The sequence below is a fragment of the Drosophila elegans genome, unplaced genomic scaffold (assembly GCF_018152505.1).
Source record: "Drosophila elegans isolate 14027-0461.03 unplaced genomic scaffold, ASM1815250v1 contig_753, whole genome shotgun sequence".
Taxonomy (NCBI): domain Eukaryota; kingdom Metazoa; phylum Arthropoda; class Insecta; order Diptera; family Drosophilidae; genus Drosophila; species Drosophila elegans.
Genome location: NW_024546108.1, coordinates 608875 through 623511, shown reverse-complemented (window position 1 = coordinate 623511; position 14637 = coordinate 608875). Strand labels below are relative to the sequence as shown.

At 42.1% G+C, this 14637-nt stretch overlaps 1 protein-coding gene across 1 annotated transcript in view; it reads right to left on the bottom strand.

Moving 5' to 3' along the window:
- Window positions 1–14637, bottom strand: part of LOC121467801 (protein amalgam) — a 338558-nt gene that overhangs the window by 289435 nt on the left and 34486 nt on the right. The gene's annotated exons all lie outside the window — the stretch shown is intronic.

The following is a 14637-nucleotide window of genomic DNA, read 5'->3' as shown; positions in this document are numbered from 1 at the left end:
CAAATAGGAAAAACTCATCCATATTGCTAAAATGCATATAAAATTGCGGACATTTCGGAATCAGCAATTATTAATCCTTATTGTAATCAACACTAGACTGCATCGAAAAGCAAATTGCTTTCAATAAACAATACACTACATTATCATACAATATGAAAGCTTGCCAATAGAGCTTTATCTATGTTTCAAGAACCAGAAATATTTCAAATAAATTGAAGGTTCAAATATTTAAAAATGTTAATCTTTTTCAAAAATGTATTTAAGTATAAATAACATTTTAAATCATGTACCACTTGATTATAAAACCATATATGAAAGGAAGCAAACTTCGGCAAGCCAAAGTTTATTTACCCTTGCAGCTATTGAAAAAAAAACCGTCGCGACGAATCATCCTGTTGCCATGCGGAAATCGGCTGTGGGAATTCTGAAATTGCTTTAAGATTGGTCTGATCAGTTTTTATGCAACCTCCGCCTAAAACATAATCCAGAAATTAAGCTTGGCTGTAGCAGAACTTACATTTTTCCACATTAATGGTCAATTTCTCACGCCTCACCGACAAGCCGAAACAATTCTAAATGAACTTCAAACTTGGGAGAACAGACCAGTAAATCATCGAGATATACAAAAACATGCTCTCGTAATGCTGCTGAGGTATCTTTGTCCATCAGCCTTCACATGAGCCAAATGGCATAACTGCAAATTGTAAATATATTACTTTTGGCTTCCAGCGGTATTTGGCAAAATGCAGTTTTTAAGACGATTGCTGATATGTTTATTGTAGCCGACTAAGTAGACCCTCGATGTATGGTAATGACTATGCATCTTTTATAGTCCGTGAATAGACCGTGCGGACGTCTAAACAAAGGCGGATCTTGGGACATTATTGCACTAAAGTCAGTAGGGAACTCCAGCTATTATTACTTTTTTCTAGTACCCCAAGCCCTAACATCCTATTAAGCTCGGCGAATACCAGACGCTGTTTCGCTGGTGAGATAGGATAATGCCCCTGCTTGATAGATGTTCTTCTAAATCAGTCTTCCCTAAGACCCGGTCTGCACAGGATGGAAAAGTATCAACCAATTTTTTTTAAATGGTTTCCTGTAGCTCGTTAAGTTTCTGCGGCATGTATGCTGTTTCTTGGCGTGCAGGGTTCTCTTCTTACAGTGGTGTCACCGGATCCACTTCCGCAATTCTTACTATGCGTTGCCTAGAAACAGCAGCCCAAATTATTCCCAGAACTCTATTCCAAAATAAAACTGTTAGTTTTGAGCGGGCATTATTAAAAATTGCAACTTCCCTCCCCATTCCCCTGGCAGATTAATCATGCCTGTAACTTGAGTTTTTCCCTTGCTGGTGGGTTGCACGTCCTGTCTAGTTAAATTCTGCGCCTCCCCCCTTTTCCAATGCAGTTGGATATTACTCCTGTATCCAGCAGTGCTACTATTTCTTCACTGTCTACTTTTGTCTTGGCAAAAAGGCGGTTGTCGTTTTTCAGGCTGACTATGGTCGCCACCAACGTTCTTTTGAGCTTGAGTGCAGTCTCAATGTTCTTGCGATCGCAAGCCACCTCATATTCTGCCTTTCGCTGATGCTATAACTTACGAGACGATATTTGCGCGGAGCTCGCGGGTGTCGTTCTTCTGATTGATTATGCTCAAAGTCATGGTTTCGTATGCAAAGTTATTTGGACTATGGTGGTCCTTGGTCAAAAGAACTAGTGAGATGGTTCTGAGGACGGCTAGCTAAAGGCGACCGGGAGGTCGCAGGTTGTGGTTAGCAAACGACCCTACAAGGTCAGCTGTGAATAGCAGTAGGCGAAGTCAAACGGATTCCGTCAAACAGAAACTTCGGCAATAAACAGCCCCGGACAGCCACTGGGTATCTGTCGCTGACTAGCGAGTTGGCCAGCCACATCTAAATAGTTGCTTAACACAACCCCATAAACACAATCCACCAGGATTGGGATTAACCCACACAGCATCTCACCCCGGGCCGGACTAAGGTGAAAACCGGACCGTGGCAAGAGTCGGCCTGGCAGAGGGACAAGGTTAGGACTGGGTCAGTCTCTATAAGTGGGCTTAGGGAAATGGCGACCCCCCGTTCTATTTTTCGCCTTACCCGGGCTTCGCGGATCTCTGCTCGGGTATAACTATCCTAGTCATTTGCGTACAATACGCGAGATAGTGTCCTGTGGACCAGAAAAGACGCGGAGGACGGATCCCAGGGAACAAGTAAAAGGAAGCGGAGAGCAGCTGACCGTCAATTGTATGGCACTGTTTCGGGACTTCCCACAAAATACGCCAGGACAGTAAGAAGGTGGTGGCCTGCGACAGTCAATGATCAGCTGACCTCTATAAGAAGGCGACAGCGCTGCTTGGAGGGGTTTACGTCGCAATTGACTGGTGTGAAGTCCCCAGTAGACGCCGAGCGAGGATTTGTCTGCAGCTATGACCACTGAGAATGTCCTCTTCAAGTTGCAAAATTGCCACCCCCATCTTCCCACGCGCGACTGTAAGCTCGTTAAGGTGGAGCCGCATGAAAGGCCGATCAGCCAGGCCATTGTCATGCTGAACAAAGAGTCGGTTTCCCTAATAGAGGCTGCCCACGGGGAGCTGAACTTCGGTTTCAGCGCGAACCGTATAAAAATTTACAAAGGGGACTCGGGCTCGAAGGGAGACCCGGTTGGCAAAGACGTAATAGAAGCATCCGGAGAGGATAAGCCGTAGGGCGGCTATTCAGCTGACGATTCGCTTCGCAGAGGGATGCAAGCAATGACGCCGGCAGATGATGACGACGAGGACCTCAGCGGAAGCTGCGACGCAAACGCTCACCACACTCAGCGTGTTTATATTTAATTTTATCCTTGGCTCAAATATATATCTATGTAAGGTGTTACTTCTACCTTTATCACAAAAAATAGTCAAACGGTCATTGACCTTAACTTAGTATCGGGTCTGATACTCGGCAAAGTCAGAAAATGGGAAGTCTCGAAATAGAACTCCTTCTCTGACCATAGATTTATAGAAACAACGCTGACAAAATATCAACCAAGGGGACCAAAAACCTCTCGGAACTCAGATCCAGTCAGGATGCTAAATGGCTGCAATACAAGCTATTTTTTTGGTTTATTGTTTTGCTATTTAATTATTGAATCATTTCCTTTCGGATACTAACAATAAGTGTATCAAATCTTATGGTAACAACCTAAGTAGCAGTCGTATGACGCACTGAAAATTATTGCTGGGTTGGGAGGTCGTTGCGTTGTAGGCGGGTTCTGCTGGAAACCCGATTCAAGCCTTTTGCGATCTTATTTGGGTGGACAGAGAGTTTTTCATCGTAAGTCGCTTTTTGTTGATCTATTTCATCTTTCGCTGCAAAGAATGCCTTCCCTGTGGATGTCCTGGTAGCCAAAATACCATGGTGCGCTGTATGGCGTCTATATTGCTGCTGCTCGCGTTCCCCCATAACTGGGAGCCATATGACCAGATGGGCTTGAAAGAGGTATTGTACAGCCGGACGCAGGGGCGATCAAGCGTTTAAGATCCAGTGGAAGCTGCTGGCTTTTAGTTTTAAATGCGTTCCTGCATTCGATGGGTCTTCTCAAGGTTAGTCGTCTGTCTAGGTGAACGCCGAGATACCTTACTTCGTTGTCTTGATGAATCTGCAGCGAACGTAGATGTTGTTAGCTGCTCATTCGTAGGAATATCCGCTGTATATAGGACGAACAGAGTAGGTCCAAGTGCGATTCCTTGCGGAACTCCAGCTTCGATAATGTAGTCGTCAGATGTTGTTGTGTTACACCTTACAGCAAAGACTCTGTGATAGAGATACGACTCAAGTAGCTTATGAGTGCATTAAGGCAAGTTTGTTTTGATTTTATACATGAGGCCAGCGAGCCAGACTCGATCGAAAGGTGGAGATACATTGAGGAATATTGCGCTGAAGTATTCCCGATGCTCGAAGGCTGTGCGAATTTCTGATGTTGTTCTGTTAACTTGTTCGATTGTTCCATGGTTTTAACGGAAGCAAAATTCCAACAGTTTGGACAGATACGATAATAAACTCATTGGTCTGTAGGACGAAGGAACTGTGTGGTCTTTTCCGGGTTTCGGTATGATTATGTTAATAGATTTTTTCTATTTTCTAGGATAGTAGCTTAGACGTGTTATCCCATTAAAGAGCTTACAAATAACCTCGATAGCAGAGTTTGGAAGTTCAATTATCATTTTTGGGGTTGTAAGGTCACCGCCTGGGGCCCCTATGACTTTCGCAATCTCCTTTGGCGGAAACAGTGTTGGTATGGAATCAGTTCCAGATTCGGTTTGTGGTGACACAAATGGACCAATGGCTCTATCTTCGTCGCTGCGGTTACCTGATGAATTTCTTATCGGAGTGACTGTTTCGATTGGAGAGCTCAGGTTTGGGTGAGCCCTCCACAGAGGATATTTTGTATTGTAGTTGTGCGTTTTCAGCGTCTTTTTTCATGGCTCGGCTTAGCGTGCGTGTTGCTTCCTTAAGACGTTGTTTTGAGGATGGCGATCTGTTGGTTTGCCAAGCACGTCGCAGCCGCCTCTTTTCTAGTACAGGCTGTTCAAATTGTAGATTAGTTTTGAAATAGTTGGTTTGCACGTCCTTCCCTTTTGGTGTTGAAATAATGGCTGCTGCCACGAGTATATCTACAACGGCATCGGTAGAACAGTCGATGTCCGCTTCGATGTTGACCTGCGGGGTTAGTTCAATGTGAGAGCTTACATACGTTTTATATTTAAGCTAGTTGGTTCTGTCCCATGTCAGCCTGTGGTGGTGGTCTGTGGTTTCTGGGCTTTGAAGATGAGTTTTAAGCACTGGCGAATAGTCAAATGAAAGATCCGAAAGCGCTTTGGCGCTTATTATATTACGTGGAATGTTTTTTGTCACCGCAAAATTTATTAAGTCAGGGACTTTTCTGGGGTCTGCTTGCCAGTATGTATGGCTACCAGGAGAAACATTGTCCAATTTGTTGCTCAGTTTGACTCCTTTGGGAGTCACGAGCCGTATTTAGCATTATAGTCTCCTGCAGCTATGAAGGGATCTCCAAGTAAGTTGTAAAAATCCATGAATTGTCCTTCAGAGATTGCAAAGTGAGACGGGCAGTATACGGCGGCTATGGAAAAGTTTCCATTACCTGGCTGCACTATAATCGACGTGGCCTGCAAGTAGTTAGTTGCAAACCTTTGGTGAAAATGGTGCTTGATGCGTTCCCTTAATGGGCTTTACCATCTGGATGATCTGTGCGGTAGAAAGTGTAGCCTCTTATTTGTATGTTGTATTGGCTTGTGAGGTGCGTCTCTACCAGTTGCATGGTAACCATCATTGTTCCAGTGTGCTTTGTGACTGTCCTGGGACCTGCTGATGGTTTCCTAGATTAGACTGTAGTGAGTTCTCCGTTCCTGATCGAAGGGCATCGATCTGGGTATTAAGCTGACCAAATGAGGATTTTGCAGCCGTGCCGAAAAAAACTTCCGGCGTCGTTTTTGAGTAAGTGTACACGTTTTGAGGATTTTGATTGCGCGTGGTTGTCACTCGTCGCATTCGGTTTTTCAACTCCTTTTAGACCACACAGTCTCTGTAGTTAGCCGTGTGATATCCTCCGCAGTTTTAACATTTTTTTCTTGTAGGACCCCCTTCCTTGTTGGCAGGGCAGTTTGCGGAATTGTGAAAGTCTTCACAAACTACACAGACTGTTTGGAGTGTGCAGTTTGTCCTGGGGTGCCAAACTCCTGACAGTTTGTGCATTGCACTGGCCCGTTCCTTTTATGTGGCTCTTCCACCGTCATTATTCGGTGCAATTGGTATTGCAGGCTATAGATAGGATGCCCTTCATTTTTCTTCAAGACTCTGCTATCTCGCTCCAGCTCTACCTTGAAGAGTACTTGCGGCTTTTTGTTCTTGTTAATGATGTTACTAACGTTCTTTTTCAGAAAACCCGTTTTCTTTTAGGGCATCGATATTTTCATTAGGGGTTACATCGGGCTCGATTCGTTTTAATACAACTTGCAAGCCCTTGCCGCTTTTTAGTTGGTACGTGTAGAAGTTTTTCTTTGCTTTCTCAAGGTATTTGGACACAACTCGGAAATTTTCTTCAGATTTGGTCTGAAGTTTGGTTTCGTGAATATTCTGTTTGGTAAGCGGAACAACATGAAAATTTCCGTCTTGACCGTTCGAGCTTTTCTCCCTAATGTAAATTGGTGTGGGCTTATGTTTCGGTTGGGTCTCTTGACCCAGTTTTGGTTGAATTTCAGCTAGGGCAAATCTGCTGTCGTTAGATCTCCCGGGTAATTCGTTGTCTCTTTGGACACGGTTTATTTTTTAGTTTGTTACCAACACCGGTGTTCTGCGAGCTAGGCTTACGCTTAATTTGGGTGTAGCGATCCATGCCGGATTGTTTGGCCAGGCCCGATTGTTGAATATTGTTTTGGTTTTGTTTAGCTAACAGAGTTTTTGTTGCCGTTGTATTTGGCGCTGCGGTCAAAGGTTTTGCAGTCGGTTTCGCGATGAAAGCCGTTTCTGTCTCTGTTGTTCATTTTGCTGCCGTTGCTGTAGTTGTTGCTCTTTCTTTTGGTGCTGCCTATTGTTGGTGCTCCAGTGGTCGAGTCTGATGGTGAGGGGGGTCTTACACTGAGAACTCCACGCCGTAGAAGAAGGTGTAAGAGTAAGTAGAGAGGAGGAGCAAGACCGCTTTCGACCTTCAGTAGGGTCGAGATACCCTCGGAAGACGTTTTTTGCACCTCCCTATAGCGAGTTGATATTTACGAGAAGTACCTGTCTCTTCGGATCGCTGAGCATCGACGCTCTTTATTTGGTTCGTCCCACATAGACATTTTTTAGTGTGGCACTATTTTAAAATAATTATGCACTTGTTTTAATCACATCATTGAGTTTTTTTAAATGAATAACTTTTTAGTTCTGTTTTGGCGTCTTTTCGCTTATTTTGTATATTTTTTTTGTTTGTATAATTTTTATTTATCTTTAAACACATTCATTTTCTTCAACTCGCGCGAAATACGTCCCCTCACTTCAGCTGTTTTTTATTGAATGTTGAAGAAAAAGAAAATAACTTTTTTTTTAACATTGAAGAATTATTGGAATATGCTCGAGTTAAATTAGCTACAAATGGCAATGAACTTTTTTACATTATTAGCCACCCAACCATTAAAACAGACAATTGTAGAACTTTAAAAATGAAAGCAATAAAAAAAGCCCAAATTATCAATGATATAATATATGAAAATTTTTTAAAATATAAGAGACAATTATTTGCAATAATTAAACCTTGTGAATCCTAAAATGATACGACAATTTGTAATTCAGAAAATTTATAAGATTCAAGCAATGTTACTTGCGTAAACGCTCTCTCGAACCTTCGAGAATTCTGGTTCTGGTAATTCTGGTAAGATGACCACAATCAACACAAACCGGATTTTGAAGAAATACTGCCAGGCACCATTCTGCTGAACGACTTCAATGGACAAGTCTCGCTAAATGAAAAACATTTACAAAAATAACTATTTGCGAAACTACCTTCAAATCAAGGGATATCAACGTGGTCGAACCAGAGCCTCCGTTATTCCAACTTTTGGAAGTAAAGACGAAGTTAGTGGAAGTTAACAACCCAAAAACGCTGAAAAAACTAAGAACCGTAGAATCATCCTTTAGATACGGATCCACCATCATCCTACTACTAATTACAATAGGATCGATCACGAAACTCCTAAGAAGACGTAGGTCAACGGAATGGGCATCAGCTTCCGTGCCAGGAACGCTAGAAAAGCCCCTGCAATCCGGACCTATACTCTAATACGTTGCGACGGCGACCAAGAGCAGCAACCCATAATATCAAAGAACGTCAGCAGAAACATTAAGAGTGACAGAGTCGGTGGCAGCGAAGTATACCCAATACAGTTTCAATTTCCACCGCACAACGATGGTGTCAACATTTTTATTCTGGTGTAGAGGTGGTTGAAGATGCGCCACGCTCCGGAAGACCTGTCGTCGAAAATTGCGATTGCAATTGGTCGAGAGAGACCGGCATTAAAGCAGCCGTAGCAGCGGCCAAGAACTGGGCATGAGTCATCAAACCGTTATAAGTCATTTGAAGAAGCAGCTCGATGTATGGATGCCACAGAAACTGAGGCAGAAAAATACTTTGACCGTATCGACGCATGCACTTACGACGAAGCGTTGTGAAGCAATTTTTCGCCACTTGGAAATCAAGCTTCTATCAGAGAGGCGTTATAAAGTTGGCATCTCATTTTTTAACTTATATCGCATGATTGCAACCAATTTTTTAATAAAAACTCCGAAGGTCGCTTTTGATACCTTTGAGTAAGTTAGCATGGAACCAAAGGTGTTGCAAGACCGGATGCAATTCTCCAAATCAGCGGTCTATAGAATGAAAACCCGAGTCGCTGACTGGTAGGGAAATGCACCAGGCACGAGGCGCTAAGTCAGCGGTCCCACGCTAGTCCCGCTGACCAAGGCGGAAAAGTAATGCAGCGGGCTATGCAGCGGACGCGGAGTACAAGGTTAGCACTCTGCCCATAGCGCTGCCGTCAATTCTTCTCGTCGCTGCCGAAGTCGGGCCATCTGGCCGGCTTTCTTGGAGAACGTTTAATTAGTTAGTTAGTTTAATTAGTTCTTAACAGACTCGAAAGGAATCCAAACAGATTCCCGGATAAATTAAATAACAACAAACGGGAGTGATTCCAATAAATAAAGATTATAAGTTCTAACGAAATATAGTCTTGTCTTTACTGGAGCCCAAATAAGTAAAACGCAAACCCGTTAAAATAAAAAAATTATAGAAATAAATTTTTGTAAAAAACTCAATCAGAAACCTGTGCGGGAATAACTCAAAAATTGCAACTAATAAAAGCTCACTGTTTTTGTGTGGAAAAAAAAGATTAAGTAAAAATTTTAACAACAACAACAAATTCTGGAGACTAACTGCAAGCCGCAGACCTCTAAGAGATAACAAATCTGTGAAAAAAACTCAATCAGAAACCTGTGCGAGAATAACTCAAAAATTGCGATTAATGAAAGCTCACCTTTTTTGTGTGAAAAAAGAGTTAACCAAAAAAGATATATTTTTTTTTTGTCTGAACAAAAGGCTTAAACAAAAGCTACTAAACAACAAACAACTCTGGAATCTAGCTGCAAGACACAGCCGTCGAATAAAAAATAAATCTTTAAAGAAAAAGAAAACTCAATCATAATTCTCAACCGAAAACCTGTGCAACTATAATAAAAAAATTCAAAAATTAATTCAACCTTCTGGAGAATAGCTGTAGGGGAAGGCCCTTGCTATTTACATCATCTTCAAGGAAACAGAACTTGGTGGATGGGCAAATCGTAACCTTAAGAAGGAAAATTAGAAGTTTTAACGGAAATCATGTAAGTGAACTTTTCGTGATTTAAATTATTCGGACTTTCCTTGAGAGTTAAAATTTTTATAAAAATATTCAGATTACTTTAAAAAAAAGTAATTACATTGAGAATAAAATATTTTTGCTTATCAATCAAGTAAAAAAATAAATAATTTCTATTCGTCCCATCTGTGAATTACAAACTAAAATTTTTTTTGTGTGAGCAAAAATCTTTGTCAAATTCTAAGAAAAATCCAATATTCTCGCGGTGAAGAGATAGGAAATTAGATCCAGATGGCAGCGAGGAAGAGGGACTTGCATTAAAAACAGAAACCACAGAAAATAAGATATTAAAAGAATCAGATGAGGAGCTATTAAAAGCCTACAAGAAATTTACTGTCACAAAAGATACAGAGTCAGAAGAGCATAAAATGTCGACCGATCAATGGAAACAGATGTTTGAGGTAGCTTTATAGACAGCACTTTAACAACAAGCTCAGTTATTCGAAGCAAAAATTAAAGAACTCTCTGAACAGATAAAGGGGTTAAAAGTCACGCCACCCACAGTAGAAGTGTATGAACAAATCTCTATAATAGAAGGAATAAAATGCGATGAACCTTTTGACATCGTAAAATCTTGGCCGGAATTTGAAGGTATGCAAGAACAATATATTTCGTGGCGACAATCAGCCATAGTGGCATATGAGGTATTTAAACCATTTAAAGGGAGTTCAAAACACTATTAAGCGGTACCTATTATAAGGCACAAAATAAAAGGATCGGCTGATGCCGTCCTAGCTTCCTTAAAAACTGTTTTGAATTTTAAGGCTATCATAGCCAGATTAGACTTTACCTATGCGGATAAGATGCCCATACAGGTGATTCAACAAGAACTTAACCTTACGCGGCACGGCGACTTGCCCTTGACAAAGTATTATGACAAAATCGAAAAAAATCCTGAACGAAAAATACTGGAGCGATGCACTACATACCTTTATTTCAGGGTTAAAAAACTCTCTAAAAGATACAGTTTTTCCAGCAAAAACAAAAGATCTGCCCACTACCCTCGCATTGGCACAATAGGCACAATCTAATTGGCGGCAAAGTCAGAATTCTAAACAACCACATTTTAACCCAGAAAACGCTAGTTACAGGCACCGAAACTTTACACAAAAAAATCATGGTCAATCAGTACCAGAACCAATGGAGGATTGATCCCTCCTCACGGTCCCGGCAAACGACAAATTACTACAAAGGATATAAGGGAAATGTCCTGAGTAACAGATAAAAGGTAAATACCACAACCCAGGAGCAAAAATACACCTAAGACTAAGAAATACAGGCTCAAGACAATATAGAGGAACTTGAGGATGATTTACTCCCAACCGAAGACTGTAATTTTTAGATAGGAGTCCCTGCTTCCGTATATAAGCCGAAGGATAGCGGGGAAAATGATTCGACTTCTAATAGATACAGGTGCATCAAAAAACTACATAAAACCTTTGCCTGGCCTGAAACACATAAAACACGTGGAGGAACATTTTATGGTCTCATCTCTTCATGGCTCCACTAAAATGGAAAAAAATTTAAAATAAACCTATTTAACGAAAATTCGTATTTTTTTATTTTTGGTCTAGATCATTTAAAGAAAGTAAGTGCACGAATTGACCTTAGTACCGATTGGATTGAACATAATTCAGGATTGGAAGATTTGCAATTTGCTAAATATAAAGTAAATCACTTTAAATGTCGATGAAGTCCCCAATGCGGTTAGAAAAGAATTTAATTTAATGATCACTAAGCCTAATCAAGCCCGTGTGATTGTTGATAAAAAAGGCCACTATGAAAGTGGCAACAAGAAAAAATGCCTCGTTATCGATTTTAGGAAAAAAAAATCAAAAAACGATTGACGATAAATACTCTATCCCTAGTATTTATACTATACTAGCAAATATGGGAAAGGTCCAGTATTTTACAGCATTGGACCTTAAATCTGGGTTTCATCAAATCGAGTTGGCAGAGATAGATAGGGAGAAAACCGCCTTCACTGTTAATAACGGAAAATATGAGTTCTGTAGGATTACCTTTTGGACTCAAGAATGCACCAAGCGTTTTCAAAAGGGCAATCGACGATGTTCTACGGGAACAAATATCAAAGGCATGCTACGTGTTCGTCGATGATGTCATCATCTTCTCTAAAATGGGTTCTTAAAAGCTTACATGAAGCTGGCATGAGGGTATCTCAGCAAAAGTCTAAGTTCTTCAAAAGAAGCTTAGAATACTTGGCATTAATTGCGTCATGGGAAGGACTAACAACGTCCCCAGATAAAGTAAAGGCAATCGAAGCCTGCCAAGCATCTACTTCACTTTTTAGCCTAAAATCATTTTTGGGTCTCTGCAGCTATAATAGATGTTTTATAAAAGGCTTTGCCACAATCCCAAGAACCCTAACGGAGATCTTAAAAGGCGAAAATGGTTAAGTCAGAACAAATCAATCAAGGAAAATTAATATTGAGTTATCACCCAAACAACGAGAATCATTTGAAAATCTAAACAAATTCTAGCGTCAGAAGACGTGGTTCTAGCATACCCCGATTTCAGCAAACCTTTGGACCTAACAACGGACGCTTCCGCGAACGGCTTAGGGGCTGTGTTGTTACTGGAAAATCGTCCAATAACCTGGTTCCCCAGAACAATCAGGGACAACGAAATGCATTTCGCCACTAATGAGCGTGAACATCTAGCCATTGTATGGGCGCTTAAAAACCTGAGAAATTATTTGTATGGGGTAAGAAATTTAAACATTTTAACCGACCATCAACCTCTGGCGTATGCAGTATCCGAAAAAAATACGAATGCCCTTTTAAAACGCCGGAATACTTTTATTGACGACCATAACGCAAACATTTTCTATAAGCCAGGCAAACAAAATGTTGTAGCCGATGCCCTCTCACGACAAAACGGGAATCCCTTACAGGACAACTCCGAATCTGATATCGCTACCATTCATAGCGAAGATTCCCTTCACTTATTTCCCTTGACGACATTTAAACATAGCAAATTCCTAGTAACAAATATTCCTGACCAATCAGAACAAAAGGAAATAGTAATTTTAGAACATAATAGAGCCCATCGAGCAGCTCAAGAAAACGTTAAACAGATGCTGAGAGACTATTTTTTCCCAAAAATGCTTCGGCTAGCAACGCAATTTTCTTCAATGTCGCGTTGACCAGGCACGCAAGTGAAGTGGTTTCTGAGATGGTTGGCCATCTAGTTCAGAGATTTGCGGCACTCAGAGTAGGTTGCTGAGGTGGTTTTGAAGAAGTCAAGGGCCTTTAGTGATGCTTGACTATCTGAGAACAGGTGTATGACGGGTTTTGAGGTATCCTATGGTGGCCGATACGGTTTGGAAAGAATCTTTCTAATTCAAGCCGCCTCGGTGGTGGACTCTTTTCTGCTGCAAAATTGAGCCTACTCTTTTCGTTTGGCCTATCTTTTTTCTTTTTGTACACGCTAAGTATTAGTATGGTGGACCACCATGGAGGTTTATGGTTCAATTTTATTTTCCTACTAGGGCATGCTATTTTTAAAGCTTCCCTACAGGTGTCTGTGAGGATGTTAACTGTTCTCTCGAGATATTCATGGTTTTCGAATTAAAGGGAGGAAGGGGCTCTAAGTTTGTGTCTGTGAGTTTGGTATAGGACCCCCAGTTGGTTTTTTTAAATTGGGGATTTCTTAAGGGTGAGTGTATAAAGTATTTATGGTAAACTTGATGTATCGATGGTCAGAGAGGGAGTGATCATCCCCGAACCTCCAGAGTGATAGAGTGATATCCAAAACTTGCCTTCTGCTTCTGGTGATAAAGTTAGGGTCATTACCTCTGTTGCAGATAAAAAGATTGGTCTGTAAAATGTAATCGAAAAGTAACTCACCCCTTTTGTTGGCGACTGTACTTCCTAACTATTGCTCCTATTTATAGGCGCTTTAGAAGGGCAGGTGTGGCTGTTTTACTTTGGTGAAGATAAATCTGAAGACACTTCAGCAGTCAGGAGACTGTGCATGCGGCTTGTTAGCCTCCACCTCCTCGGCAATGTCAACTTTCCTGTGCCCGCTTTGGTGTGCAGACTACGGAGAGACTCCATGAACTCCGTATCGGTTGTTACGTAGCCCGCGTTGTACACCTGCTCTTACGATTCCTCTTCTGGTTCCATTTCATCGTCTAAGTTGTCGGTCGCCAGCTTGTCTGTATCAAAGATACGGAGCCTTACCTTATCGAAACGGTAGTTAACCGTGTACTTCTAGTCTGCCCGAGGTTTTAGGCATGTCGAGTTGAGCAATATGACGACGGTCATAGTGCTCTTCTCACTCTTCCCTTTTCGGTTATAGCCACCTTTAACCCGTCTATGGGTATCTTGGGTTAAAACTGGTGAAAATATTTAAATAGTCCTCTGGGTCTGAAGAATTTGCAGGAATTTGCTCTGGTTCTAGGTTTGGACGGGATATCGGCGGCGTCGCAGACATCCAGGCTGGCTCCGGGGTACACTTCACCAAACATCGCGATCGCAGCCTTGTAAACGGCTGCCGAATGCTCGTCCTCAGAGGCAATGACTATGACTTTGCTTTGGTACCAGCCTGCGTCGGTACAGTTTGGTGGAGGTCATGGATTGTTGTCCAGCACTTTGAGGGACCCCATTGGTTTCTGGGTACCCGACCGCTCTCACCGACCTTGTGCTCACCACGAGACCTGCCTTTAGCGGACATCCAGACAAGGATGACTGATTAGCCGACCCTGTGCTGGCGCAAGCCAAGTCCTGGCCGAGGTGCACGGTCTTTTTCGACTGGCTGCTTGGTGAGCTAGCATTTGGGAGAACCGGACTCCTTGGTTTTTGGGTTTTGCTATTAATTTCCTCCATATTAGATACCACGAGCTGCGGAGAAGAGACAAGTCCGCCTGTGCAGAGATCCACTGTAGCCGGGTAAGGCTGGATTAGAGCAGACAGTCGGCACTTGTCTGTGCCCACCGTTCAGAACTGACTCTCGGCACGGTCCGAGGTGAGAAGATTGTTGAGGAAAGAGGATGGTGGCAGGCAAGAGTGTAGGAGGGGAAGTGTGTGAAATATATGTCTGAGGCGGCAGCACAAGCGCAACGTCGGTACTACTACGGCGCAAATACCCGCTGACTGTCTGGAGCTGCTTATTTGCGCTACGCCTTTTCAGCGATTACCAAAACAT